We start from the raw sequence: 13881 nt of genomic DNA, 5'->3' as shown, positions 1-13881 counted from the left end.
AAATAATGTTTCTATGTGTATTTAGGAACATTTTGTCATGAAAATATTAAATTAAAGACTCCCTCTATACCTATTTTTGACTGTCTATGCCTCCTGAATCATACATTCAGCTTCAATTATCATGAAATAATTACGTCTAATTTTAATCTTTTTTGTGTGTTTACTCTACTAATTTATGTAAACAGTTGCATAAAACATATTTTCTGTATTATTTGTAATTTTAGTAATTAAAAAATACATTTTGTGTCTGTCCCTACGTTCTGGTCAACTCTGTTAACTCTGTTATAAAAAGGCACAACAATCTTTAAAGCACTAATAAAAAAAAGCATGTGACTTGCTCCAAGTGATGTCACTTCCTCTGGCGGGAAAATCTGGAAGGCACTGAGGAATGTCATTATTCCTCTCTCATTAATTTGTACAACATTTGTAGGATACACCAATAGTAAATTAATTATTTGTCAAATCTGTTATTGTGATATTTCAGTGAATTTCTCAATTACTTTTTTAAAAACAATAATATGATGAAAATACATACATTTCTGTTTTAGACATGCCATGTGGTATCTGGTTTGAGGTTAGCATCTTGAGCTAAAGCACAAAATGTTGGAAAATGTCAACTCTGTTATTGTCAACTCTGTAACTTTTTGGAAGGTGCGTGTCCCGTTACATCTGGCGTAAAAGTAACACAGCATTTCAGAAAAAGAACATCATACCAACAGTAAAATATGGTGGTGGTAGTGTGATGGTCTGAGGTTGTTTTGCTGCTTCAGGACCTGGAAGGCTTGCTGTGATAGATGGAACCATGAATTCTACTGTCTACCAAAAAATCCTGAAGGAGAAAGTCTGGCCATCTGTTCGTCAACTCAAGCTGAAGCGATCTTGGGTGCTGCAGCAGGACAATGACCCAAAACACACCAGCAAATCCACCTCTGAATGGCTGAAGAAAAACAAAATAAAGACTTTGGAATGGCCTAGTCAAAGTCCTGACCTGAATCCTATTGAGATGTTGTGGCATGACCTTAAAAAGGCGTTTCATGCTAGAAAACCCTCAAATAAAGCTGAATTACAAAAATTCTGCAAAGATGAGTGGGCCAAAATTCCTCCAGAGCGCTGTAAAAGACTCGTTGCAAGTTATCGCAAACGCTTGATTGCAGTTATTGCTGCTAAGGGTGGCCCAACCAGTTATTAGGTTCAGGGGGCAATTACTTTTTCACACAGGGCCATTCAATTCAATTCAATTCAATTTTATTTGTATAGCGCTTTTAGCAATTTTCATTGCCGCAAAGCAGCTTTACATAGTCAAAAGAATTATTTAGGTTTGTATGAAATGTGAATTTGTATGAATCAAAATGGTCAGTTTGTCCCTGGTGAGCAAGCCGAGGGCGACAGTGGCAAGGAAAAACTCCCTGAGATGGTAAGAGGAAGAAACCTTGAGAGGAACCAGACTCAACAGGGAACCCATCCTCATTTGGGTGAAACAAAAAGCAGTAAATGATCTGCATATATATAGTGTGTAGGGTGGGAGGCAGTTCAGCTAAAATAGCTGATGTTAATTGATGTTAATATGGAGTCCAGGTAGTTATTGAAGACCCAGGTAGACTTGTAAGAAGTTCCAGTCAAGAACTATCGAACTGTCAAGTCCCCAGAGAAACAGTTGCCAACACCAGTCAAGGCCAGAACCATTTTCTAGGTAGAGAGAATCATTCCCAGACACCAGACGCATCCCAGAGAGACACACGGGGCATCCATGTGACGAGATCTTCAGCCAGAAGCGGGGCACCAGGATGGGTCAGACAGGTCCGGAGGGCAGAGGGAGTCTGGATCACTGGCAGCTCAGGAACGACATGTGTAGCTCGACAGAGAGAGAGAGAAAGAGTGAAAGGGGGGGACAGGAGGAGAGAGGAAAAAGAAAGAGGGGGGGAAAGAGAAGAAGAGGAGAGATGGCATTTAGGTATGGTCACAGTCACACAATGTATAATGTGAATGTATATTAACTGTAGCGTGCAAGCAGAGACTCCGGCAGGACTAACTATAACAGCATAACTAAAAGGGAGAGCCAGAAGGAAACACAAACATGAGGGCTTCCTGACATGTAAAGCAAACAATCACCTCACCGTCGGCAAACCTGAGTGATCAATTAGAGTGAGGAAGACAGCATCCAAACATACCAGTTCACCATAATACTCTACGTCCATGAGTCCCCCAGATCTGCTCCTTTACCTATGGCAAATCTATTTATAAAAATGCTCGGCTAAATAAATAGGTTTTTAGCCTGGACTTAAACACTGAGACTGTGTCTGAGTCCCGAACACTATTTGGAAGACTATTCCATAACTTTGGGGCTTTGTAAGAAAAAGCTCTGCCCCCAGCTGTATTTTTCATAATACGCGGTACTGACAAGCAGCCAGCATCCTTTGATCGAAGTAGGCGTGGCGGATCGTAAGACACTAGCAGTTCGCTCAGGTACTGCGGCGCGAGACCATTTAATGCTTTATATGTCAAAAGTAGTATTTTAAAATCAATGCGAAATTTCACAGGGAGCCAATGGAGTGAAGATAAGATAGGGGTGATGTGCTCATATCTTCTGGTTCTGGTGAGGACTCTCGCTGCTGCATTCTGGACTAGCTGAAGCTTATTTATGCATCTAGCTGAACAACCAGACAGTAAGGCATTACAATAGTCCAACCTAGAGGTGATAAAAGCATGAACTAGTTTTTCTGCGTCGTTTAGCGACAATAAATTTCTTATTCTGGCAATATTTCTGAGGTGAAAGAATGCTATCCTGGTAATATTATCTACATGTGCTTCAAATGAAAGGCTGGAATCAATAATCACACCAAGGTCTTTCACTGTTGCATTTGATGGAACAGAAAGGCCATCTAAAGTTACGGTATGATCTAAAATTTTACTCCTAGCTGTATGCGGTCCTATGACTAGAACTTCTGTCTTATCCGGATTTAGCAGAAGGAAGTTAGTTAGCATCCAATTTCTTATGTCCTGCACACATTGCTCAATTTTAGTAAGCTGTTTTTTCTCATCAGGTTTTGCTGAGACATATAACTGTGTATCATCAGCATAACAATGAAAACTAATACCATGCTTACGGATTATGTTGCCCAGAGGAAGCATGTAAAGGGAAAAAAGCAGTGGACCTAAAACTGAACCCTGCGGAACGCCAAACTTCACTAGAGAACATGCAGAATAATCACCATTTAAGTCTACATACTGATAACGATGGGTCAGATAGGATCTGAGCCAGGAGAGGGCTGTACCCTTAATTCCCACTACATTTTCTAATCTGTGAAGAAGAATAGCGTGATCAACAGTGTCAAAAGCTGCACTGAGGTCAAGTAATACAAGCATAGTTACACAACCCTGATCAGAGGCTAATAGAATGTCGTTTACTACTTTAACGAGCGCCGTCTCTGTACTGTGATGAGGCCTAAATCCTGACTGATACAGTTCATGTATGCCATTCCTATGTATATATGAGCATAGCTGCTCCGCTACTATCTTTTCCAGGATCTTAGAGATAAAGGGGAGGTTTGATATTGGTCTGTAACTGGACAGCTGACAGGGGTCGAGGTCAGGTTTCTTAATTATTGGTTTGATAACTGCTAATTTAAAAGATTTTGGAACATATCCAATGCTGAGTGAAGAATTAATTATTCTCAACAGGGGTTCTATTATTGCTGGTACTATCTGTTTAAGAAAATGTGTCGGTACAGGATCTAATATACAGGTTGATGAATTTGAAGAAGAGATGAGTGAAATTAGTTCATTCTCTTCAAGGGGAGTAAAGTATTCTAGGTTCTGGTCTGACATGGCTAGATTAACATCTGCATCAATTACATTGTTCGGTTTCAAAACCTCAATTTTATGCCTAATATTTACAATTTTATTATTAAAAAAGTTCATGAAGTCCTCACTATTGCATGATGTTGTTGTGGAGATTTCTGCAGTGGTCTTATTTCTGGTTAATTTGGCTACAGCATTAAATAAGAATCTAGGATTATTTTTATTTTCTTCTATAAGAGTGGAGAGATATGTTGATCTAGCTACACTAAGAGCTTTTCTATAGTTCAGGATGCTCTCCTTCCATGCTATTTGAAATACTAGTAATTTAGTTTGACGCCATTTACGTTCTAATTTCCGAGCGGTCTGTTTTAAAGTGCGCGTGTGATCGTTATACCAGGGAGCAAGTTTTTTATCTCTAATAATTTTTCTTTTGACTGGAGCTACATTATCTAGGGTATAGCGAAATGTCGACTCTAAATATTCAGTCGCCTGATCGAGTTCTGTGGGGTCAGACGGTGATCTAATCGAAGTTGGGAACTCTGGGAGATTACTGATAAAACTCTGTTTGGTAGTTGATGTGAATGTACGTTTCATACGGTAGCGCGGCGCTGTGTGTACATTATTATTGTGACACACTTGCAATGAGACAAGATAGTGATCTGAGATAACTTCAGATAGTGGTATTGTGAATAAATTTCTTATACTTAATCCAAATAATATTATTAAATCTAAAGTGTGACCTGCTTTATGAGTGGGTCCTACTACACACTGATTTACTCCTACCGAGTCCAGTATAGACATAAATGCAGTTCTCAGAGGGTCTTCTGGGTTTTCAAAATGAATATTAAAATCCCCAGCAATTAACACTTTGTCTACAGAAATGACTAGGTTTGAGAGAAATTCTGCAAATTCACTAAGAAATTCCGAGTACGGCCCTGGAGGTCTGTAAATGACAATTAGCGGGATCGACTGAGCTGACTTAATATAGTTAAATACACTTATGTTACTATAAAGAATTTCAAATGAATTAAATTTGTGTCCGTGTTTTTGTACAATAGTCAAATTATCATTGTGAATAACTGCGACGCCTCCTCCTCTACCAGTTAACCGAGGCTGGTGTATGTAGCTGTATCCAGGAGGACTAGCTTCATTTAGAGCTACATACTCGTCCAGTTTAATCCAGGTTTCTGTTAAACAGAGTATATCAAACTCCTGATCTGTGATAATTTCATTAACTATAACTGCTTTAGATGCGAGAGATCTAATATTTAACAGTCCTAGCTTCAGATCAGAGGTGCCGGCTGCGCATTCAGTCTGATCCAAGTTTGTGGTCTTTATGCTAATTAAATTACTAAAACAGACTTTCTGAGTCTTTCTAAATTTGTTTTTAGCTCGGGGAACAGACACAGTCTCAATAGAGTGAACCCTGAGTGACGACTCTATGCAGCTAGCAGATGGTTGGTTTAGCGTAAGGGATCTAATGTTGAGAAGTCCAAACTTTAGAGGTAGACTTCGATTACTTATTTGGGCTTTTTCTGGTTTAATGGTTACCAGATTGTTTCGGCTGGATTTAACGAATTTATTCTTTTTTCTCACTAATCGGGGAATAGACACAGTTTCTATAGTACAAGCTATGTGTGTGCGTCTATTAGTATGGTGGGTTGTATTGTGGCAGATATCTAAAGAATCTGAGGTATGACTTACCGCAAGTCAGATGGTTCGTAATGTCCTGGAGATGTTGTCAGAGAGGACCGCTGCTCCAGCTCTGCTAGGGTGCAGGCCATCTGTGCGGTAGAGCCTAGGACGCTCCCAGAAAACATTCCAGTTATCAACAAAGGGTAATCTCTGTTGTTGACACCAAGATTGTAACCATTCATTGAAGGCAAATAATCTACTGAACCTCTCGATTCCTCTCTGAAATGTCGGAAGTGGTCCAGATACGACGATCTTTGTCGTGGGTGATGTGCTGCGGACCTTCTCAACCAGGCTCCTGAAGTCCTTCTTTAGGATCTCCGTCTGCCTCAGCCTGATGTCGTTGGTGCCAGCATGGAGAACCACAGCTCGAATGTTCTTCCTCAGGGCCGCAGGTACCTGTGCAGCAACATCAAGAACACGTGCACCAGGTAAACAGCGCATGTACTCCTTCCCTTTAGCGGTGGTAGCACGCACGTGCCGGACAATGGAGTCTCCGATGACCAGCGTGTCGTGTGCCGTCTCACGGAGAGGAGCGAAGCGGTTTCGGGTTGAGATCTCGAAGACGGGTGGTGGCGGAGGAGGAGAGGTCCTCGCCCGGGGCTTGGCGCGCGTCTTCCGCTGCTGAAGTTTCCAGGCCTCGTGGTATCCCGGCGCCGGGGTGAAGGAAAGCTGGGCAGGCTGCGTTCTCGGTGCGTTGGACCTGGGCAGAGAAGCACGCGGAGTAGAGGTTGTCGGAGAATTCTCATGCCGAGAATTTACCTGGGACAGGTGAGCGTCGGTCCGCGACGATTCCAGCGTGGCTTTCCGCTGCTGTAGCCGGGCCAGCTTCACCTGTAGGTCGCGGATCAGCTTTTCCACGGCCTCCATCTCCAAGTCCACCGAGTGCAGCTCCAATGTCTCCTCACCTGCACACAGGGGCAGAGACCCAACCGACATGGTGTCTAAAAATAGAAATAACCGGTGCGAAAGAGCGTAAACAAACTTGTGATAGCCGGGCTAACGGGCTAGCGATGCTAATGAAAAGCCGGCTAGAAGCGGTGTGCTGCAAAACTATTAAAACTTATACGATATAAACTTATACGAAAACGATATAACACGCGTTTCGAGTGAATATATTATAAGGTAGTATGAAATACTTATCTGTTATATGTTTACTCTTCGTAAGGGGACGAAAAAGTAGAAAAATTGGTCAGTCTGGCGGAGCTCGGGAAAAAACAACACTCACACACTCTCTCTCACCATGAAGTTAGTGAGCCATGTAGGTTTGGATTTTTTTTCTCCCTAAATAATAAAAACCATCATTTAAAAACTGCATTTTGTGTTTACTTGTGTTATCTTTGACTAATAGTTAAATGTGTTTGATGATCAGAAACATTTTGTGTGACAAACATGCAAAAGAATAAGAAATCAGGAAGGGGGCAAATAGTTTTTCACACCACTGTATATATATATATATATATATATATATATATATATATATATATATATATATATAAATATATATTCAACCAAGAAAACCTACTACAGAGTCTCTAAGGGGACAAAGGAAGAGAAAAAAAACGGTCATGTTTTGCATTATAACCCAAAGTTTTTGGCATAACTTTGTTCTGCCGTTTTTTTCTCCTCCTTTGTCTATCTAGGGGCTTCGTAGTATAACAAAAAGGAAAGCTCTACTTAATTTTATATCGCTTTGAGAAAATTCATTAGTTTGTTCATTCTATTTAAAGCTTCTGAACGTCTCGGATGGAGCAGGAGCAGCGATTTAGTTCTGAACCCGCTTCCGTGAAATTATCGCTAAAACAATATTTGAATAAATCAAATCTACCACAGCAAATAATAAACTATGCTATGTCATAATGAAGCAAACACCAGGATTATGCCTCGTTTCGTTCAGTGTTGCTAGGCAACTGGCTACGCGCCTAAAAGGTGGGAACGTGGTTCACTTGGGCGCGGTGTATTATAAACCTGCGGAATGTTTCACTGTTTATGCTCACATAAGAATCATGTAATAAAAGCGAGGGAAATGTGGAAATGATGTGTGGCCACTCAATGAGAACTAAATTCAGAGATTTCGGTAACTACACTGAGTGTAACATCTGCATAGTGACACTAAACAGCTGAGCAACTTCACTTTTCCGTTTACCTCTGAGAAAAAAAGCTGTATTTTGTTTGTTTACATAAAAAATTTTTATAACAGTACAAGTAGTACGCGCGCACACACACACACACACACACACACACACACCTTCCCTGAGCCCTCGGTAAACATCCAATCACCGTCTGTATGCAAATGAGTCAAGACGTAGCCTAACGTGGTGTTGTGTCAGATTTCAGCGGTCACAGAGTGGAAAGACTTTGAAGAAATTGCAGCGTTTTTTCAGTTACAACAAGCACAGCGATGAGTCCACGTCCGCTGAATTCGACAGACTGAAGACAAATTACCGTTGTCTGACAGACCCCTACGTAAAGCCTATAGTAAATGAATATAGTCAGATTTACCTCGTGTTTTCTACTATAAGATTATCATAAACCAAATCTAAGCTAAGCGTAACATTTTTACGTTCTTGTCCTGTTGGCAGGAATCCACTATAGTAAAAGCCTATAGTAAATTTGACTATTCATCTACTTTGAGCTGTTCATTTACTATAAAAAAAAATTACAAAAAAACAAAATATAAAAAAAAACATAACATGATCTGTTCTATAGCCCATCTGCTTTAACTTGGGTTTTTTTTTTATTCATAAGACAACATTTCAGTTCTTTAAATATTCTATAATTTAGAATTCTATATTTATATACTGTAGATATCTATATTTCTGTAAATACTCTATAATTTAGAATTCTATATTTAGAATTTTTATATCAGTTCAAGAAGATAAAAGTTTGGTCTGTGCAGTTAGTATCCTTGTAGAGAATAAATAAATGAGTAACACGTTCCATAGTCCATTGTTATTTTTTGTGATTTGGCTGAAACTAATTATCACTAAGAACCCTAACACCATTGATCATGAGTTTCAGCTGAAACTAATTCTATACATGCAACAGAAAATGTAGACGCAGATTCCAAATGTATAAATATGCAGGGCCCCCTCAAATAAATGTCTGCACATGTTAATATACTCACAAACTGAATATATATATATTGTGGCGTGGGCGGGGCGGCGGCTGACGACCAGCATGCTTTGCGGGAATGTCGGTGTGTTCACCATGATGGGGAAAGGTGTTTGGGTTAGTGACTTCGGCCCTGTTGTGTGTGTGTTGAGGTGTGTGACGTGTGAAATGTGCTCTAGTTCAGGCTGACGCTGAATTAGAGGTAGGCTCCTGAGTGAAGGTGCTGCTCATGCCATTACCGGCTGTGTGCTAAATAAAGTACTCCCAGCCATTGCATTGGGTAGCAAATAAGCTCACTCGTCTCTCCAGTATTCTTCTCGGCGTAAAAACGCTACATTGGTGTCAGAAGTGGGATGGAGAGTAACGGGTGCGAGCGCACAACGGAAGACCTACTGAAAATCCAAGCGGGCCGCCGAGTAGCGGAGCGACTTCTCGCGAAGAAGAAGCGCTTTCCCGACGGCGCTAAAGCGAGCACACCACGGCAACCAACGCGGAGCGGTGAAGTGAAAATCCCGGCGCTGGATCTCGGGGCGGAGGCTGGCGCAACGCAAGCGCCGGAGCAAGCTACAGCTCCGTGCGCCGTTAGCCGGCAAAGCGTCCTGCCGCTGCGCGAGGCCGAGCGCGCTGAGCCCATATCGGCGGTACATCACGGCGGAAGAGCCGAGCGACCGCCCGCAGCTCAGTGGCGCTCTGTTCGTGAACCTAGCCGGAGACAGGGCTACCCGTCGCCGCTAGGCAACGAGCAGCGCTCCGACGTTTCGCGGCGAGGCCGAGGCACGGGACAGCGTACACCAGCAGCCGCTAAACTAGCGCCGGGAGGACACTTGGGAAGCCGCGCTGGGCTTCACATTGACTGTGTGCTGGATGGCGTCTTACTGCGGGCGCTCGTGGACACCGGCTCCACTGTTTCGCTGCTGCGCTCTGGAGTACTGGGGCAAAGCAAGTGTGTTCGCCGACGGCCTGATCCTGCTTTCAGCATCTGCACCGTTGCTGGGGGCTGCGTCAAGGTACGGGCGTGTCACACAGCGCGAGTCCAGGTGGGTGGTCGAACTTTTACACACCAGTTCTTAGTGGGGAATGTCGAGGAGGAGTGTTTTGGGGTTGGACATTTTGGAGAGATGGGGTGCGGTGCTGAACTTGTCCAGCAGAACTCTGCGTGGTAACTTCGGGGTAGCCAGGTTGCTCGGACCCAAACCACAGCTGGACAGGTTAGCAGCACACACCCGGGGGGCGGAACTTCCGGTAGCAGACCGAGCGGGAAATTTGCGCGCTAACACCGGCGCTTTACCTCGCCGGCCGGGCAGCAAAGCGCGTGGCCGGTACTGCGAGCAAGTGGAGCGCCGTCTCGATGTAGAACCCTCGACGCAGGACGTTCCCCCCGTGCAGTCCTCCAGGCTCTCCGGTGGTGATCAGCCGTCCGAGCCAGCGTGCAGCCGTCTTACTGCGTCTCCCAGAGCGTCACCCGCAGTCGCTCCGCCGGTCTCACAGCTGAACTGTGAACCGCTCATCGCCAGATGCGATGTCTGCACGGCAAAGAAGGGCCCTACCCAGCGCTCACGAGCACCCTTGCAAGACTTTCGGGTGGGGGCGCCCATGGAACGTATGGGCGTGGACATTCTGGGGCCGTTTCCCGTCTCTGATCGCGGAAATCGTTATGTGCTGGTGGCCATGGATTATTTTACGAAGTGGCCAGAGGCGTTCGCTGTTCCAGATCAGAGCGCTTCCACCACGGCTCGAGTGCTGGTGGACGAGGTGTTCAGTCGATTCGGCGTCCCGGAGCAGTTGCACAGCGATCAGGGGCGTAACTTCGAGGCGGAGGTGTTTGCGGCGGTGTGCGAGCGCCTCGGAGTAAAAAAGACCCGCACCACGCCCCTGCATCCCCAAAGTGACGGCCTCGTGGAACGGTTCAACCGAACACTCACCACCCAACTCGCCGTGCTTACCAGCGACCGGCAAAAAGATTGGGACGAGCATTTGCCTCTCGTGCTTTGGGCGTATCGTACAGCGGTGCAGGAGTCCTCGCAGCTGACGCCAGCTGCGTTGATGTTCGGTCGCGAGTTGCGCACGCCTGTGGATCTAGTGTTCGGGTCCCCTCCACAAGTGGATTTACCCACGAAACCAGGTGTGGAGTATTTTTGTTTATTAAAAGACAAACTGTTCCGTGTCCACGAATTGGCGCGTAGACACTTGGCGCACGCCGGGGAAACATTGAACTCTGTGGAGGCCGGACCGCCTCAGGACTGCGTTCGCGTTCATCCCTCACCTGCCAAGGGACGCCGGCGTTCCCACCGCCAGCGCCGACCGCCTCCACGCCTCCAAAACAAACTTGGTCATGGTGACCAGGGACAGTCACAGCTCGGGTGGGGGCAGTGTGGCGTGGGTGGGGCGGCGGCTGACGACCAGCATGCTTTGCGGGAATGTCGGTGTGTTCACCATGATGGGGAAAGGTGTTTGGGTTAGTGACTTCGGCCCTGTTGTGTGTGTGTTGAGGTGTGTGACGTGTGAAATGTGCTCTAGTTCAGGCTGACGCTGAATTAGAGGTAGGCTCCTGAGTGAAGGTGCTGCTCATGCCATTACCGGCTGTGTGCTAAATAAAGTACTCCCAGCCATTGCATTGGGTAGCAAATAAGCTCACTCGTCTCTCCAGTATTCTTCTCGGCGTAAAAACGCTACAATATATAATTTTATTTTATTTTATTTAATTTTCTTGGAATCCACTATAAGCCTATAGTACCTTCCAGTTTTGTAAATATTCTAGTTACAGTGTGACAAGTCTTACAGGTTAAACGTATGTTGATTGATAAAATCTGGATTAAGGATATTTTATTTTGTTTTATTTATTTACAGTTCGCTACTCTGTGCAGTTGTGTGTGCACGGAGAGGTGGGTGTGTATGTGCCCGCAGACCCCCCCAGTTACTGTAATGCCTCTTCTCACCTTTCATTCACGATAGGTGTGAAGTTATCAAACCGGTTTCGCTGATGGGGAATCGGCTGTATTGGGGGTTTTACAACAAAATAACAAGACCGAGCAGACGTCTCTGCCTATAATGTATTTCGCCAGCAAAACATAAAATAAATAGAAAATAAAATGTTAGATGGTACCAATTAAATCAAGCTTCATAGTTGGATTTGATGCTTTGAATATAATTCATAGATTTACTAAATATATTCCGATTTTGTAAAATAACGAAAACTGATGTCACCGTTTTCTTCCTCCTTCCATTTGTCCACATCACCTTTCTTTCCTCGTTTTAATCTGTGTATTTAAGTGAAATATAGTTTGCATAAAGGTCTAAATATTCCTTTTTATTTATGGACAAGTGTATTATGTTTGATCTGCATTATTGCATTATGTTTTAAGACATGCTTCATTTACCTTAGTTAAATTTACACATTTACACCTTACAGCGTAAACACACTGAAATCTAATGCCACAAAAAGAAAAAAAATCATTTGATCAATAAAATATAAAAGCTTAGACGTGACCATTTTGTCATATTTTTGTGTTCATTGGATTAAATTAAAACATAAGTATTTTATTTCTGATATGTACATATATGTTACAATCATGGTCGTTAAGGAAGTTTGTTTCTCCATTCAAGCTATTTATTTATTTATTTATTTATTTATTAACATACAGTAAAAGCATTTAAAAATAACCAAGTTCAATAAGCTTCATTCTCTAGACAACAGGACAATGAGGTCTGTTGGAAGTGCCAGTTGTTGACCTACACCTTGCATGTGAACAGAGTGCTAAGCGTGGGGGTGGGGTGGTGGTTCCCTACTAAAGCACACTGCCGTTTCATGCAGTACATGGCCAATAAACCAAATAAGTTTGGTATCAAGTTCTGGGTGGCCGCTGATGTTAAAACAAAATACATGTTGAACGCAATTCCCTATCTAGGGAAAGACGACAGTAGGGCGGCTGGTAAAGCGTATTGTGGATCCCTTCCTGGGGAAAGGAAGAAATATAACGCTCACGATTTATCAGACAAAACGAAAGAAAAATTTATGTGTTCTGAGCACAATGCATCAGGCAGTTTCAACTGATAATGGTGAAAAGAAACTGCCTGAAACAATTTTCTACTACAACAGCACTAAAGTTGGCGTTGATGTTATGGATGAATGGCGCGGCTGTATTCAGTAAAGAGAGTAAAGAGAGACACCCGGCGCTGGCCTGTGGCTGTGTTTTACAACCTCCTAGACCTGGCGGCAATTAATGCACATATTCTATATAAACAGTGCATAAATGTAACCATAAGCAGGAGGTAAAGGAGCTATGTGCGCACCAGAAAACGGAAAAGGAAGCAGGGGCACAGTATACTAAGCTGTTTATAAAGTAGACACTGTTTTTTTTTTAATGAATTACTGTAAATTAACTGCATACCTATGAGACGCGCACGCATACATACACAAACTCTCCGTACACACACATTTAAAAGATGCGCGCACATACATACACAAACTCTCCGTACACACACAACTGCACAGAGTAGCGAACTGTAGCGCTGTAAGCAACTAGAACGGATCTTCACTTTAGTGGAAAAGAGAATGAAAAATTATCAGTCATATCGCTGGAGCGTGAAAACATTGAACTTGAAAAATATTTATATATTTATTATAATCATATGCAATTTTAAAAATGTAAGCATACAGGGTGATTAAGCTCACAGATCTAGGAAAAGTCATGAAAAGAGGGTTCTGGATTTTGATCGAGTGTGAAGTATAATTTTTTTTCCCCCATAGCGGTCAAAATGACCGGTGCTCGGAGCTTCTAGTGTTAATTCATGCAAAGAGAGCCTTGGCCATGTATTAAGTCCTGTACATGTTCATACTTTTCGTAGTCTATCATTTCTGTGTTAAAAATCTTTTTTTTTTTCCATTGTTCATTAGTCATGTTTTAATTTTCTGAGATACTAAATTTTAGGTTTTCATTAGCTTTAGGGCATGATCATCAAAAAGAAAATAAATAAACAATTGAAATATATAAGTCTGTGTTGAATACATTTATACAATACATGTGGTTTAATTTTGAATGGAATTATTTAATAGGACAAATTTTCAATGATATTCAAATTAATTATTATGCACCTATATAAATTATTATATGAATTGAGTAGACTAAAGTATTAATAATGTTAGTCGATGATGGTAAAAATTGTCTACAGCCAGTTTTTCGGTTTACTTCTAGTGTAACTCTACTTTACAACTTAAACCAAGCAAACCTGCTAAAAAAAAAGTTTAACTTTAACTTTACAAAAAAATCTTTTTCATGT

The sequence above is a fragment of the Clarias gariepinus genome, chromosome 16, assembly GCF_024256425.1.
Source record: "Clarias gariepinus isolate MV-2021 ecotype Netherlands chromosome 16, CGAR_prim_01v2, whole genome shotgun sequence".
NCBI lineage: Eukaryota > Metazoa > Chordata > Actinopteri > Siluriformes > Clariidae > Clarias > Clarias gariepinus.
Note: the sequence above shows the minus strand (reverse complement) of the source record.